Genomic DNA, 16,797 nt, shown 5'->3' with positions numbered 1-16,797 from the left:
TCAGTCTCGGCCCGCGGCCCTGGCCAGCGCGGGTTCTAAGTGACTGTGCCATCGGGCCTTGTGTATTTGAATGTGTTCATTATATTTTAATATGATTATGTTCAATCCAGTAGACTGAAACAGATCTGTCCAGATGTATAATTAGTTTCTAAATGCTTATTATTCTTGGTGGCAGCGCTGGCAGAGGCGTGGAGAATGGAGAGGAGTCCGTTAGCTCTTTTTGCTCATTAGTCACGGTTGTGGGGACTCATCAGTAGGTCTGGGGTAACCCTGGCTGCCCTGGGACGCAGGGCCCTCAGCCTCCGTCACAGTGACCTTGTGCTCTGAGCCCCACCCGGGGATCGCCAGATCTCCGGGTTCACCAGGAACTCCCCGCTCTGCCTGCCTGTTCTTCCCCAGGCCCCCTCTTTGGGAGGAGCTCTGCACCCCCACTCCAGGGCCCTGGAGGACGACAGCCCCCACATTCAGCACAGTGTCCCCAGCACCTGGTACAGGATCCACCTATGGCTCCATATCCAGCGCTGCTGGCGCGTCCGGGCAGAGGTCCTCCACAGCCTCTGTCCCAGCTCACCCAGGTCTCCTGGAGCTCGAGAGAGCTTTCCAAGGGGAACTGGTCTGGTGCACCCGATCTTGATGGGCCTCCGGGGGTTTAAGCTCTTTACGTCCTAGAGTAATTTGCCTTCCTGGTTGGGCAGACTCTGATCCCCTGAGAAGCATGAAAGAAAGGAGATCCCCAGCAACACCTGGTCTTCCCTCACGGATGACCAGTGGTAGCAGTGGGCAGGGCGTCTGCTGCCCCCAGGGCTCACGTCTGGGTCTTCTTGGGTAATCCTCAGGGGCTAGGCTGGATGGCACTCCTAGTCCTGACTTCAGGAAACTGGTGTCCCAGACATCTCCCCCGGCTGGCCTTGGAGACATCACAGCGATCTGCCCCAACTTCTGAGGGTTCCCAGAGTGCTTATGCAGATCAGGTGCTCACTATAACCCTAACCCTGATCCTGACCCGGACCCGGACCCTGAGCCTAGCGTTGTATATAGACACAACCAACAAGATGCTTGGGAAAATAAGGTAAGAGGTAGCCAGACACCGGGGTTGCAGATGGGACTGAACCCTCCAAGTGGGCTCTGCTCCAGCCCAGGAGGAAAAGGCTACCTGCTCTCGCCCGTGGGCCGCACGGCCTCTTTCAACCCCAAACAGGCGCTGCTGCTTCTTACTTAGTAGGTGCTGCCTGAGAGTCTTGGTTCACTGCAGATGGACGCCTGAACTTCATGGTCCCTCCCCCGGATGCCATGGGGTGGGGCGGGGCGAAGACAGGGAGAAGCTGGCACTTGCCCGGGCACCTGGGCCCTGGGATCAGGGACTTGCCTCTTGAACAACACCCAGCAGAGGCAACAGTGCTTCGGAAGGAGGCTGATCTATTTCCCAGATTGCCAAGCACAGACCCCTAGTGGGTCCTCGTGGCCTCTCGTCCTTGCTGCCCACGGCCTTTGCGGAACAGGCGCTGGTTCTGGGAGCCGTCCTGAGCCCAGACGTGTGAGCCTAAGACCACAACCGCCCGGAGGCCTATGAGCCTGGAGGGAAGGGGCCCAGACGGCCTTTGGACTTAACACTTTCAAGAGGGACCCGAGCAGGCTACAGACCCTCGTCTCCCATCCTTTGTCCCTAACAAGTCGCCTCTCCTCAGGGGACCGTCAGCCCAAGAAGCCCTCCCTTCTGGTGCCGAGCGCCGCCTCGCACGGCGCTTTCCGCTGACTGCTCGACACACTCCTTTCCTGTGAGGTTCCATTTCAACACACACCTGTCGTTTACGTTTTGAAGGCTTGTCCTTACTCCTTCACGCACATGTCTACCATCCCCTTTCTCTCCTTTCTCCTCTCTGTGTTGAACTTCTTGTGCTGTTGGCTGGGCTCCCGCTTAGACACTCATCTCCTCAATTTCAACTGATTTTTATCGCCTCGTCTTGACTTTTACTGAGTGTTTCTTCAGAATCCGTGTGTCTGTTTTATTGCCTTTTCTCTTTCTTCTCTCTTTGTTCTCCTTCAGTCTCAAACTTCAATTTTCTGAGGAGCCGCAGGGATCACCTAGCCCCAGGCAGGACGTGCCAGGCCACCCATCCATGTCAAGGGAGGAGACTCCTCTCTCTCTGCCCTTGGAGGGCTGACTCCTCTATAACCTCACCCCAGGAGACCCCAGGGTTGCAATTGTGGGCTCCCTAGGGGACACACACCCATGCCCTCTGGAAAGGGCCCACACTGCCTAGGCCTTCTAGAAGGAGGCCTCACGTTTCATAATCAGCTGCTCTGGAAAATACATGCATCTGAATTTGTGCCTTCCTGTCAGCTGCTAGGAGGTCCCCAGCTTCCTGCCCCTGAGCAGGAGCCCCCTGGGCTGGCCAACTCCCAGGAAACGCAGCAGAGAAAGACCAGCACTGATCTCTGTCACGTGGGTCGAATTGCCGACCCAGACATCTTACTTTTGGGATTTTAAGGAGACATTTCTATTAGGCACGTCCTCCAGGCCTGGCTGCACAGAGAGGCAGATGGGGCTAGACCAGGCTGCACTGCTCTGACCACCGGGCGATGCAACAGTCTCTTAGGGGCCATTCTGTCAACCCTATCTAGGTCTTTTGTCACTGTCCCCAGTTTTGACTCCCCTATGGCCAGCTTTGACCCCCCTCCCCACTGTGAAGTGCTCCACACTGCTGGGGACTGTCCCCCACGCAGGGCCTCTCGTGGGCTGCCACTCTTACCCCAACCTTCACCCTCCCCAACTGGACGACCCAAGCAGTCTGCTTCCGCTCCTGCCTGTTCTCTGCAGAGCCAGGGTGATCTTTGGAAAGCGGCAACCGGGCCACATCACGCCTTGCTTCAAATTCTTCCGTGAGGGCGCCTGGGTGGCTCAGTGGGTTAAGCCGCTGCCTTCGGCTCAGGTCATGATCTCAGGGTCCTGGGATTGAGTCCCGCATCGGGCTCTCTGCTCAGCGGGGAGCCTGCTTCCTCCTCTCTCTCTGCCTGCCTCTCTGCCTGCTTGTGATCTCTCTCTGTCAAATAAATAAATAAAATCTTAAAAAAAACAAAACAAACAAACAAAAAAAAACAAATTCTTCCGTGATTTCTCATCAGATATAGAATGAAATGCCCTCGCCTTTCTGAGGTCCCCGAGGCCCTGTGATCCACCTCTCTGACCGCCCACTCACCCCGCAGCCGAATCCCTGCCTCGGCAGCACCCCAGACCCTTACGCCCGCGTCTGTATGCCTGACGCTCCTGTTGGAGGCTCGCGCCCGGATCATGAGCGCCCAGCTTCCCTCCTCACTAGGGTCCGGTTCAATGTCACCTCCTAAGAGGCTCTCCCCAGTCACTCCGGTGAAGTGCCCCGTCCACATATGCACTCCAGACACGATTCTTTGCCAACATAGAAAGCACATGTCACCATCGGAAACGATCTTATCTATCCATCTACCTACCTATTTGTTTGCTGAGTTTGGGAGTTCTGCTCCTAATCGTCCCAGAGTAGCTCATATTAAACCAACTCTCTGTCATAAATAACATCCATAACAAATAATAGTCGTAAAGTCTGGGCAATACATAAAAGATGATGTTCAGAAGGCATGAGAGTGACTCAAAGCAGGGGGACACTGAAGGGACACTGATGTTGGAAAGACTGAAAGGCACTGAGCACCTTTCTGTTTGTGTGACTTTCAGCGGAGGGCAGCCCCCCATCAGTGCCCTGTGAGGCTAGACACTGAAGTCTCACTGCTGAGCAGTCATAAGACGGGGTTCAGGCATCACCAGCAACTGGGAAGGATGAGAGACTCGCCGGCAAGGAGACAATCACAGAGGGAAAGACCCAAATCTCATGAGTCACACTGTCAAACATCAGGTCAATCCCCAAACTCTACCCGGCTAGAGCAGACTCAAGCCGGCCGGCTAAGCCTCAGAGAGCTGAATGGACACGTCCGCTGTGTCCAGCTAAAACAAACACACTGGCGAACAAATAAATACTCTTCGCATGAACATAACAGAACCCAGAGTCTCTACCACAGCTGGTCTACAAAGTCCAGGGCACAATTCAAAATTCCTAGATGTACAAACGAACAGGAAAACATGATCTGTACCCAAGAAGAAAGGCAATTGATGGAAACCACGTGGTTGCAGATTTTGCAATTAGCTCAAAGTCATAATAGAAAACATTTGCTAAATGTTTCTTATCTGTGTGTCATCACTAGGATGTAAACTCCATAAGAGCGAGAACCTAATCAGTTTTGTTCCTTGCTCTGTCCCTGGCTTTTAGAGTAACAAATGGTGCATAGAAAAACACCCTGAAACTATGAACATGGCATGAAGCAGGATTGTATTTTTTCCTCCTTATTTTCTGTCTTGATTCCTTGAGGGCCCTCCTAGGTGAACCAAACTGCACCAGAGAACAATCATTCTCTTTCGAACACAGAGCACAGTTGTGTGATTGTGAGTTAGTAGCAGCTGTTATAGACTAGTGACTTTAGTCTCTAATTATTGCCCAAAAGAAAGCATGTCGATCAACTATTGTGAAACCCGATGTCACCATTATTCACAAAACATTCATCACTTAACTGCCTTAGAGTAAGAAATACATATGTAAAGTTAGCTTGTTCTAGGGCCTGGGTGTTTTGTGTGTGGCTAGTTCATATCAGAGGGAGCCATGATGTCCAAGGTCAGACATAATCCATGTTTATTGAGGAGGTTAGTCCCTGAGGTAGATGTTTAAAAAAAATTTTTTTTCTAAGAACCTAGATGTCCATCAACAGATGAATGGATAAAGAAGATGTGGTATATATACACAATGGAATACTATGCAGCCATCAAAAGAAATGAAATCTTGCCATTTGCAATGACGTGGATGGAACTAGAGGGTATTATGCTGAGCAAAATAAGTCCATCAGAGAAAGACAACTATCATATGATCTCCCTGATATGAGGAAGTGGAGATGCAATGGGGGGGTGGTTGGGGTTTAGGGGGTAGGAAAAGAATAAATGAAACAAGATGGGATTAGGAGAGAGACAAACCATAAGAGACTCTTAATCTCACAAAACAGGGTTTTTTGAGGGATTTGTGAGTGAGGGTTGCCGGGGGAAGGGGTTTAGGGAGAGGGTGGTGGGTTATGGACATTGGGAAGGTATGTGCTATGGTGAGTGCTGTGAAGTGTGTAAACCTGGCAATTCACAGACCTGTACCCCTGGGGATAAAAATTCATTATATGTTTATTAAAAAATTAAAAAATTAATTCAAAAAAATTTTTTTCCGGATCAAATTATTTCTGCCACAGTCAGAGTTTGGGAAGTTGTTAGACCCTTGGTCTGGACTTTAGATGGGACCCCAAATTCTCCTTGAGGAGTTTCCCAACCCTACCCACAGACAGGGTGATATTCAAAATTTGTAAAAACACTCAGGCTGCAGACACTGACCAATCAAAATGGAGGCCAAACACCAACCAGTCAGAGGAGATGCCAGCTCTGAGGCGCTGGTCGGGCAGGAGCCGTGTCCTACATAGCGCTCTGCTTAGGAAGGCGTCCTGGTCACCTCCTCAGCCTTCACAGGAGGATTTTGGTGCCACCTCCAGCTCCACCAACTGTCAAAGCATATGGGAGTGAACCCAACCAGCGTCCCAGGGCAGCTGCCCTCCAAGCGCTTGTCAAGGAGAATCACCTCAAAATTCGCTGCTCGGTGAGCACACTGTGGGGAGAACAACCACTCGTGAAGTGATGTCCATCTCATTTTTCTAAACTATCATTTTCGTGCTCATGTTAGCCGTGGGAACCTGTTTCCTCAAGTAAATCTTATGAGGAACCCCAACCCGAACAATGAGAGGAGCAAAGCTGATCGTTTTGGGCATAGAGACTCCAGCGTGCCCTCACCGCTTACCACCTCCCTCTCACACACACACAGACACACACAGACACACAACACACACATACATGCACACACACAGAGACACACACAGACACACAACACAGACACAAACAACACACACACAGACACACAACACTCAGACACACAGAGACACACACACAACACATAGACACACACACAGACACACACACAGACACACAACACACACATACATGCATGCACACAGACACACACACAGACACACAACACTCAGACACACACAGAGACAAACACAGACACACAACACATAGACACAGACAGACACACACACACAACACACAGACAGACACACACACAGACACACACACACAACACTCAGGCACACACAGAGACACACACACAACACATAGACACACACACAGACACACAACAAACACATACATGCACACACACAGACACACAACACACACATACATGCATGCACACAGAGACACACACAGACACACAACACTCAGACACACACAGAGACACACACAGACACACACACACACACGCACACACGCACACAGACACATGCACACACAGACACAGATACACACACTATACACCCCTGAAACACTGCAGCAGCCTCTGGCATTCCAACAGGGAATCACTCATCTTAGAGAATGGCTTGAAGGAAAGTCTGTCATGGACAATCGAAGCTCTGATAGAGTCGGGCCTTCGGGGAGTGTTTGGGGCACCTCTAGGTCTCCAACTGTCCCCCCTTCCTAGAGGAACATCACAAGGGGCCGTCCTAGTAAGTCCCTTGCCGCACAGGCTGTAAAAGCAGTTTAGGACTTGTTGCTTTACACGCTGGCCGTTTGGGGGGACCTGCGGAACTATCTTTTTCTGCCTCTGGTGACACGAGGGGCTGGGCCTCTGCTGAGCAGCCAGTTTGCTTCTGTTGCACGGACGCTGGGTCTGTAGCCAGAGACTGCTTCCCTCTCTGGGTGGGCCCAGGGGAGGCTCCAGGCCGCCCCAGGGCTCCACCTCCAACAAACGTGCCGGGTCCGATGTCGTGAAGTTGTGTCCCGACCCCACTCCTGGCTCCATCCTTGCTTCCTCAGCCTTGTCTTCTCCTTTGTCTTATTTTCTGTGCCCACGTACTTGTTATTTGATTATGTCTGGCAACTGCATATGCATCTTTGCAAGCGGCCTTGCACCCTTTCTGGAACTGGCAGGTGAACGCATAACAGATTCTGACTGTGGGATTTCTGCAGTGCACCACGGCTCTCTTCAATCCACCACTTTATGATCTACTTCAGCAGGCACCAGCTCTCATACAGCCAATTTCACTGTCTTTTCAGACTAGAAAATCACTGCCTGGCCAAAGACATGATGCTGATGAACTAGCTAGACGTCGCTTTATTACAGATTCTCGTAATCTCGCTCTCTCCTGGGAGCACAGCGGCACCTCGTAATCTCGCTCTCTCCTGGGTGCATGGCGGCACCTCATAATCTTGCTCTCTCCTGGGTGCATTGGCGGCTCCTCGTAATCTCTCCATCTCCTGGGTGCATGGCGGCACAACCATGCCAAGGGGAGGGGGGGAGTAAACCCGTCATTCACTCAAACCCAAATATTTGAACTCAAACATTTATGACTTTTTATCTATGACCCCCCGCCCCTGCCCAGACTGTCCTAAAGCTTTGACGGGGCAGAGGGAAGAAAAGTGAGGACTCAGGGTTTGGGACAGCCAGTCTCCGTGGAACCGAATGTCTTCGGTTTCTGCTGCTACAGTTTTATTTTCCTCCAGCTCTGCAATTAGAAGGGACAAAGCCATCAGAACCACCCGGTTGTCTTTAAGATATAGATCGCCCTCCTCACAACTGCGCCCCTGGCTGGCAGCCTTGGTGTCCCAGGGTCGGAGAATCGGGTTAACAACCAAAGCAGTACATCCACGAGAAAGCAGGAGCTCAACCCCTGAGCGTATTCCCCGGTTCCCAGAGTGATGCTGAACCGTGAGGCTTAGGGAGCAGCTATGCCATCTATACAGGGCAGAAGTAGAGGCAATTTGGAGGAAAATCTCTCCTGGAGGGAATGTAAAACCAGAGAGCTCTCCCGCGCCAGCCCTGGGCTTCTCGGTTCACCGTGGACCACACAGGTGCCAGGCAGGGAGCCCTCCCCACCCTAGAGAAGGGGCAAGCCCCCCACGCCCCGCAGTACCCTGTGACGGTGCCTGCGGCACCTGCCTGCTCTGGAGGGAATTGCACGTCCACTAGTAGCTAGATGAGCCCCCGGAGGGCGACCCCAGGACACAGTGGCACCGAGGAAAGAAAACCCTCTCAGCCTTGGCATCTGGGAAACATTCTGAGTTTTTCATTCTCTCCTTCTCTTGGGCCGATGTGTTCCCGGCTTCAGGATAATTTGCAGCCTCGCTGGTCTTCGGGTGGCAATAGGGACCCCGAGGCTAGAAGCCCAGGTCTTAGGGGCTTGGATCCCGCGTCCAGACAGCACCCTGGGACCTGATTTGAAATGCGCCCTGGGAGTCAGGAGCCCCCTCCACCCTGAGGAGCGCAGGGAGCCTCTCTCGCGGCAACAGAGGGACCCCACCCTCCAGCCCACAGAGGTGAGCCCGGGGAGCACTGTCGAGAAGATGTTCAGGATGCTCCGGCAGCCCGGTGGGCGGCTCCCTGGGCCTGGACCAGGCAGGGAACAGCCTGAGCTGAGCCAAGGACTATTTGGCACCTGCACTGGGCTCTCGAAAGGCAGAGGGAGAAGCAGGACTGCGGGGACGGCAGGACAGAACGTGGTGGAAGCCCATCTGCGGCAGCTTTTGTTGCCGGAACATTCGGTCCCGGGATTAGGGGCCTCAAGCAACAGGGCATTGGGAGAGTAAACGCTCACGAAACCAAGGCCTGCGTAGCCACGCCTCCCTCGGCCTCCCCGGGGTCTCCCTCAGTGGCCGAGTGGACAGACAGCCCTCCTTCCCGGGGGACCGTGACTTGCAGCCCGGGGAGCGCCGGGCAGCGCCGAGAGAGGCCGAGGCCGCGGGGAGAGGCCAACCCCAGCTCTCTGTGAGTCTGTGAATTTGCCGCCCCACTGGGACTCTGGAGAATTCCGGGAGCCAACTCCCGGCCTCCCTTTGACAGAGTCACTTTTCATCTCTTTGGCTGCAGGCACAGGCAAACGCACACGGGCGAAAATCAGTTAATAACTATGCACATTTTATAATAAATTTTAACAATTTAAGAGTCTGGTACAGCTTTATTATAACTTTTATCTCAGCACACTAATTCAGTGCGTAATAACCTGCCAGAAACACAGAATTCGCTTGACATATGCTCTGAGCGCCAAGATAATGGAATATGCTGGAGAGAAACCTTGGGTCGCACCCAGCTCAGCTCTCCTCCCTCCCTGGGGGATCCCCAAGGGGCTCTCAGGAGTTCTGGACGCGGAATGGGAGCTGTGAGTGCGGGTAGGGACGCGCCAGCTCAGCCAGCGTTGCTGGGTCAGTCTCCGAGCGCAGCCGGCCCCACCGCATTCCCCAGACCTTTCGGTGGCTGGAAGGTGGAACACGGCACCTTCTCCCCCACCTCCTTCAGGCCTGACCTGAGAGGGAACTGAGATCAGCCCCAAGGAAAACCTCCCAGGTGCCGGGTCTAGCTTTCCTCCCTCCTTCTTCTGCCTCCCCTGCCCACTCTGTGCCCCACCCGACCCCCCCCCCCAGGCATTTTTCTCAACGATCAGCAGCCTCGGTAGCATCTGAGAAGCTGAGAAAGAGGCAAATCCGTGGTCCCACCTCCGTCCTACTGACTCTGAAACTCTGGGTGGGCCCCCGGGTGTCCTAACAAACCTTTCCGGTGATGTTGACATGCGCCCGAATTTGGGACACACTCAGGTTTGAGAGGTTGAGAGGTTTCAGGGAGGCTGGGGATGCTCTGATCAAGCGAGATTTGGGCTTAAGCTCGGCTGCTGCTGTCGTCTCTATCTTGCCAGGAAGACTCAGGCCTCAGGGTCCCCACGTGAGAAATAAGGACACAGGCCAGACACTAACTACGGGCTCCCGAGCCCTGACAAATGGCTCAGATAAAGCCCAGCGGAGACCCCACAGTGACCTTCTCTTCAGGGCGAAACGGAGTGGCCCACATCTTAGAACCCTCCCCAGCCGCCCCCCCCCCCACCGTGGGGGGGTGCGTGGCTGTTAAGGGCAGTCTTAGCTTCAACACAAAGAAGAACAATGGGGAGGGGAGGGTCCATGACCAGAAACAGGTCAACACAGGGAGAAGCCAAGCTGAGGGGAGTGTGTGCGAGCACACATGCACAGAATGAGAATTTATCCAGGTCCCTGCTGTTTTCTTTTTAATTCTTAAAATTTATTTGTTTGACAGGGAGAGAGAGAGCCGAAGAGAGCACAAGCAGAGGCAGAAGCAGGCTCCCCACTGAGCAGGGAGCCCGATGCGGGACTCCATCCCAGGACCTGGGGACCATGACCTGAGCCAAAGGCCGACACGTGACCCACTGAGCCACCCAAGTGCCTCTAGGTCTCTGTTTCTTTGATTTTCTTTCCTCTCCCCTTTATCTCTTGACTACCTGTTTCTCCAAGAACGTGAGTAAGTCTCTCCTGTTCTCCTGGCAGATAAACAAAACCCCTCCTTGGACACGGCAGCCTCTTCCGTCTGCCACCGTCTCTCTCTGTGCCATGAGGGCCAATCTTGGAACTGCCGTCTCCCCTCAGACCATCACTTCGAGGCTCCAGACACTCCGTCCTTGGCCTCCGTCAGTCGGCCTGTGGCCGCCTTCGTTCTAGGACGCTGCGCTAGCCGCCTCCTACTTTCATTTCCAGGGGCCGTTCCCCAGCCCCTGGGTGGCCCGATCTCTCTGTCACGTAACCCTCTGCCCTCTCCAGGCTTTACCTTCTGACTGTCCCTCGTCAGGCTTCAGACGATGTTAAATAGCCTTTACGCTTCTATCGTCTGAGCTCATAGTTTGATGATTCACTACCTACACGCCGTCTTGCATGCGCTCTCCGAAATATGTTACGGAAATAGACAAGGGGGAGTCTACCTAATTTTTTCAGTGTCCTTCAAATGAAACTACAGACAAAAATAGTCTTTTAGAAGTAAGGGCCAGAAAACATTCATTTTCCTTGAGGAACTAGCATATGATCTCATAAACAATGAGACTCAGAAAGCAAGTCTCAAAATGCTTGAAATAGGCAAATCCATAATGTCAGTCCCAGCAGAACACTGGCTAGATGGGATGACAAAGAGTTGGGGGGCAGTTTCGGGTGTGAATGACGTCGTATTCCTTGATCTGGGTGCTGGTTAGGTGCGGTATTCAGGGTATGAGAAAGCATGGAGCCGTATCATTAAGATATGAGAGCTTCTTGGACATATATTATACCTCAGTGAATTTCTTACAGAAATCTAAGTTCCCGTTTCTCACCAGGAAGTTCTGATCAGTGGTGGCTCCATTATACTCTTATACAACATTTTGACCTTTGCGCGTGCATCCTATTGTCTTCCAGTCTTGCTCTCCTGCTCTAAATTATACTTTCCTTGGTTCAAAAATTGTGTCCTTAGCTTATAACTATATACCTTAGGTTTTACTGTATGTGCACATCCACAGTGCTTCATGTAGTTGAGGTAGAAACAGTCTTTCAAGTAGGAAAAAGTCTACTTTTTTTATCTCTCTATCCTTCATGCCCAACATATAGTAGTTGTTCGATTAATGTTGAAAGAGAGAAAGAAGAGAGAAAAATCGGGTAAAAGTGAGTACAGGATTTAGGGGTCAAGAAGGGTTCTTTTTGAAAGGAGAGAGATCTGAGCAGATCTCCAGGGCGGTGGGAAGAAGCCGGGAGAAAAAGATACATTGACGATGAGGAGGGTGATCTATGAATCCTGCTGCCAGGAGAGGAGAGGAGGAAGAATGTAGGACGGGGTGAATTGTCTTGAACAGAAGAGACATTATCTTCTTCATATCCTTGATTGGTTTTTCCTCCTCTCTGCAACCTATAAATCATTGTGATCCCTCAAAATTCAGTCCTCTCCATCATAATCTGTCTCCTGATGATTTCATCTGAGGTAGAATACCATCTGTCCTCTGATGGCTCCCAGGACCGTATCCAGCCCAGATCTCTGCTGCGAACCCAGGACAGCCCACTCAGCATCTCTGCTGGATGCTCAGCAGACGCCTCGAAGTTAACAGGAGAAACACCGAACCCTTGATCTTCTCCCAAACCTCCTCCACCCACAGTCATCCCCATGGGAGGCCAACGAAGCTTGAGTCATCCTTGACTCATCTTTCTCTCACACAACCATCCAGTCCATCCACAAATCCCATTGCCTCCATCCTCAAGAAGAGAGAGAAAGTCCAGAACCCAGCACTCTTCACACCTCCGCTGTTCCCCCGGGTCCAGACACCACCCCTCTCCCTGGGATTTTGTGTTTTCTTCGATAGTCTTCTTGCTTCTACCCAAGCCCACCTACAACCTTTTCACAGCACGGCAATTAGAAGGATCATTTTTAGGGGTCTCCCCTCCGCTCAGAGCCCAGTGCTAACTTCCGTCTCAGAGTAAAAGTCAAAGTTCTTATGACCCTCCTGGGGTCTACTTTCCATGCTGCCTTGTCCCTCCCTCCTTGTAGTACTGTACACGCTCAGGGCCCATCACAGTCCCTGCCCCTACCCACCTTCTCTGCTTTCTCTCTCCCCCGACATGCTATTTACAACTAACAACCCCACCCTTCTGTCCTCATGTTTTGTCTTCCCCACTGGATGGAAGTTCAGCAGGAGCAAAGTTTCTGTCTGGTTTGTTCACTGCTGTAGCCTCAGAGCCTAGAAGACAGCTTGGTCTATGAAAATTCATGAAAATTTAAAATAAATTTTTTTAAAATTTAATTTTAATTTAATTTTTAAAAAATTTAATTTTCCCAAGGGATTCTCTTACTTAAAACCCCTGTGATTCTTTATGTCCCTTAGAATAAAGTCCCCTTCTTTGTGGGCACCCGAGGCCCTTTGGGAGCTGGCCCTGCGGCCTCCTCTCTCTCATGGCCTTCCAGAACACAGCCCAGTGGAATCACCCACCACCCCGGCCAGTGGTTCCTCCGCGATTGGCCTCCTCTCCCAAGAGTGCTTTCCCAAAACCCCCTGTTTGGGGACTCAATTTGGGGGTCAATCAAGTTAGAGTAGACCCCACCCTTGGGCCCTGACAAGGCACCGGACTCTTACCTGCTCTAGCCTGTACCGGTCTTCCCTGACACCCTTTGTCGGCTGGTCTGTCCTCGTGCTTGAGAGCAGAGGCACCCATCCATCTAAGGTGGGTGCCTCCAGCCCTAGCCAAGGACACGCTCTGTGAGGTGGCGGTAGTGGGATAATTATTATTACCATCATCTTTGATAAATATTTATTTAATCAATGGCTCGCCTCAGTACTACTGTGTCCCCACAGCTCAGCTTGCCAGTTAACCTATAGTTAGAGGGACTGACTCCCATCACACACTGGAGTGGCAGAGTGAGCGCCTCTTTCCACCTCGAGCCCTTCCCCTCTTCAGGGTCTCTTCCTCAAAGCATGAAGAAGACGGATCCTCACACGTCATGAGGGACAGCAGAAGTCACCTTGATGTCCTTAGCAATCAGAATGGCTTCAAGGTCACTTCTGGAGCCCCCAGGCACCTGATGCACGTCCTAGGGCACGAGATATTTTTTACTGCAACTCAGATTTCCTCACAAAGGATACCGTCTAGTCCGAATTTATTGCAGTCACGGGCTCTTTGATCTGTCTGGCTTAGCGCGCGTCTTAAGTAGACTGAGCGAGAAGTGATTTCACCTCGTCATTAAAAATCACCTACAGTGAAGGTGAAGTGCCCGCACACCATCACGTATTCATTCAATGAAACTTTATGTAGTTTCAGTGCCACTGGGGGAAGGATAATGACACTGAAGAGGGGGTCCCTGCCCCCGGAGGAGGTGCGGCCCCGCAGTCAGTGAAGGGGTCCCCGGAGCTATTTAAGTGGTTTTATCCTTCACGTTAAGCTTTGCTTAATTAGAGGCAGATGTATTCATCAAAAAACAAGAGGAAAGATTTTGTTCGTACCAGTGCACGCACAGACTTCGGTGAAGTTGTTCCATTTAATCCCGACAAGCCGACGGTACCCCAGGCTGAAAGTGAGACCCACTGAAGCTTAACGGCCAGCCGGGCCGCACGCCAGCGAGCGCTGGTGCCCGGCTGCCGGTGAAGGTTCGCCGCCCCTCCAGGCCGTGACCTCCCTCCTCCACCTCCCTGGTAATGGGAACCCCCACTAAAGCTGTTCCAAGAATATCCAGGGACCACAGAACTGTGCAAAGTTGCCATGTCTACGCAAAGCCTGTGGGGACCCATTTACAGCTTTTGAAAGCCAGCAGCCATCCAGTATATTAAAACACCAAACACACACACACACACACACACACACACCATTAAGTTGAAAAGAAAAATGGACACAAAGAACAGTCTACTTAGTCACTCATTGCTAATAGGCCCCAGCCCGTCCAAGGACACAGTTGGTGACGTCGATCCCAAGCCTCTCCCTGCCATGGAGGGGGGCATTTTATGAAGTCTGGGCTCCTTTGACTTCTAGAAAGTGGCCGAGGAAGAGGGTTGACACCAGCAAGGTGCCCGGGGAGGCAGAAGGGCTGCGGTGTTCGGGCCCCAAAGGGACAGAGGGAGAAGTACAAGAAGAGGACCCCTCGTCATGGGGGAGCTCCCAGGTTGGACACTCTGTTAGCTCGGGGAAGCGGCCACCGTCCTACTCACATCCCAGCTCCAGGCGACAGCCCGAGCCTCGGTGGAGCCGTCCACGCCCCAGCCGAAAACACAGCCTGGACGTGGGAGCCACACCTGCCACGCCACCTCCCATGGGCCCCCTTCTCACTCTGCACGGTGCCCCCACCATCCCGCCTGCGGGGTGGGCTTCTGTTTGCAGGAAACACCTCTCCCTGGGCCTCCCTCAGAAACCTCAGATTGTGACCCAGATCCACTGCCGGGCACAGTGATCAGGAACGCCGCTGAGGGCTTCGTTCATAGGGTTTAAATAGTGTCTCCCAACCAGGGCTTTTCTGCCAGGGCTGAGGGCTTTATCACTCTGAGAACAGGAATCACTCTGCACCCACAGCGTCTGGGAGGCAGGTATCCCGACTTCCCCAACAGGCACTCAGAGAAAGTTCCCATCCTTTGTGGAGGGTTGGAAAGGGCTTTGCTACACCCACCAGAGCTACTGTTCATAGGAACAGTTTAGGACCCTGCGGGCAAAGACTTGGGGGGAACATCCCAGTCCCGCGAGCTGTGTTTTGGCTCAGATCCTTCTCGACTGGAGAAGTGGTGTTAATCATCTGGGATGTCTTAAAGCCCCTGGGGAAAAAAAATCAATAAAAGTGCTTTTTCTCTCCTAAGCTACTTTCCTGGGTGGGGGTGGTCCCCCCGCCCCCTCCCCATCCCCAGCACCCATGAACTCATGCTCTGGGGACTCTAGCTCAGGACAGTGAAAATGGCTCCCTCTGCCAGGGCCTGGCTCTCAGGGACATCTGTGAAGTCGTGTCAAGCTGACTGAGAGGAAACCTCTCCTTCGGGTATGACTCAAGACGAGCATCTCACCCCGAAGGAAGATGTGGGAGCGAGAACAAATCAATGAAGGATTTGCAGATAGATGTTCCTCAGGCCCGAGTACAATTTACAAAATGCAGTGTAAAAGGGGATAAATCTCCTCCCCCTCTCTGTCAGCCTCCAGCTGATTCCTGAACAAAAACAACTCTTTGCCACAGAACCTTAGGCTCAGCTGGAAGTGAGTTTCCTCAAAAGGCACAGGGAAGGGGTGACCCATTCCTGAAGTCCCACAGCCAGCGTTTCGCATCTGGCAGCATGAGGGTAGGGAAGGGGAGACCGGGGGACAGGTGCCAACGTGGGGTTCCTGCTCGGACAATTTTACAGAAAGAAAGTTGGACGGAATGAGTTTTCCAATGTCACGGGGGAGCCGCCGCACGGCCATCGGCAGGCCAACCCAGTGGCCGGTCACTGATCTGAGAAGTGAGTCAACTCAGGGTTATGCCCTTTCCGTGACACCCCGAGGGAAGGGACCCAGCGAGGAGGAAAGGGCTCTGCACGAGCCCAGGCTGGCAGAAACACCTTCCCCGGCTCTTCCAACCACTTTGGCAGCTCGGTGAAGCCGGACCGAAACTGACAGGCAGGGAGCGACCCCCAGCCCTCCCCACCCCTCCCCTCCCTCCAAACCCCCAAGGAAACTTGATTTGTCTGCACGGAACTCAGGCTGGGAAACTGGAGAGGAGGCAGAGGGACAGAGGGGAAGACGGGGGCCAGGCAGTCCGTGGGATGATTGATGCACAGCCCACAAGCCCCAGACCGTACCTCCTGCTGGTCTCGGGGGAGACGCTCCTGGATCCATGGCTGGGAGCTGAGAAGAATCTCTAGGGCATCGGGAGGGAGCGGAGCACGGCAGCTCCTCAGAGCGATGGGCCAAGGCGAGCTTTAATTAACAGGGTCTGAAGCCTCTTCGTTTTTTTGGTAACTGAGCAGATTTAAAGGGCTAGAGTCCCAATTCGGAGGGTGCCGGTGTCGCTCTTCCTGCTGCCGCTGCTGCTGCTCTGGCCCCGGCTCGGGAGGCCAGAACAGCTTCCTGCAGACCTTTGGGTCCGGCGAGGAACCGCAGCGCCGACGGTGGGGCAGCACAGCCCACGATCTGGGGGGCTCGGGCCGCGGGGTCTGAATCGAAGCCGCAGGGTTGTGGACCTCGGCACTGCCCACCCACTGTCTTCGGACCAGGGAGGGAGGCTGGATTCACGGGGTGCAGGTGGCAGCAGGAGAACCCTCTCCAGATCTGGAGTGGGATGGACAGTGTCGGGGAAAGTGGGAAGTGAGGGCTCTGCTTTGTACTCCTCTCCTGACAGCGATGTGCAGTGACAG

General features: G+C 53.0%; 1 protein-coding gene across 1 annotated transcript in view; it reads right to left on the bottom strand.

Moving 5' to 3' along the window:
* Positions 1-16,326, bottom strand: part of CALN1 (calneuron 1) — a 500,110-nt gene extending 483,784 nt beyond the window's left edge. The window contains exon 1 of the mRNA XM_047714580.1: positions 16,243-16,326. The gene's annotated coding sequence lies outside the window, so the exon portion shown is untranslated. The remainder of the gene's footprint in view (positions 1-16,242) is intronic.
* Positions 16,327-16,797: the final 471 nt, after the last annotated feature.

Source organism: Lutra lutra, chromosome 18 (genome assembly GCF_902655055.1).
Source record: "Lutra lutra chromosome 18, mLutLut1.2, whole genome shotgun sequence".
In the NCBI taxonomy this organism is placed as follows: domain Eukaryota; kingdom Metazoa; phylum Chordata; class Mammalia; order Carnivora; family Mustelidae; genus Lutra; species Lutra lutra.
Note: the sequence above shows the minus strand (reverse complement) of the source record. Positions and strands in the feature narration are given on the sequence as shown.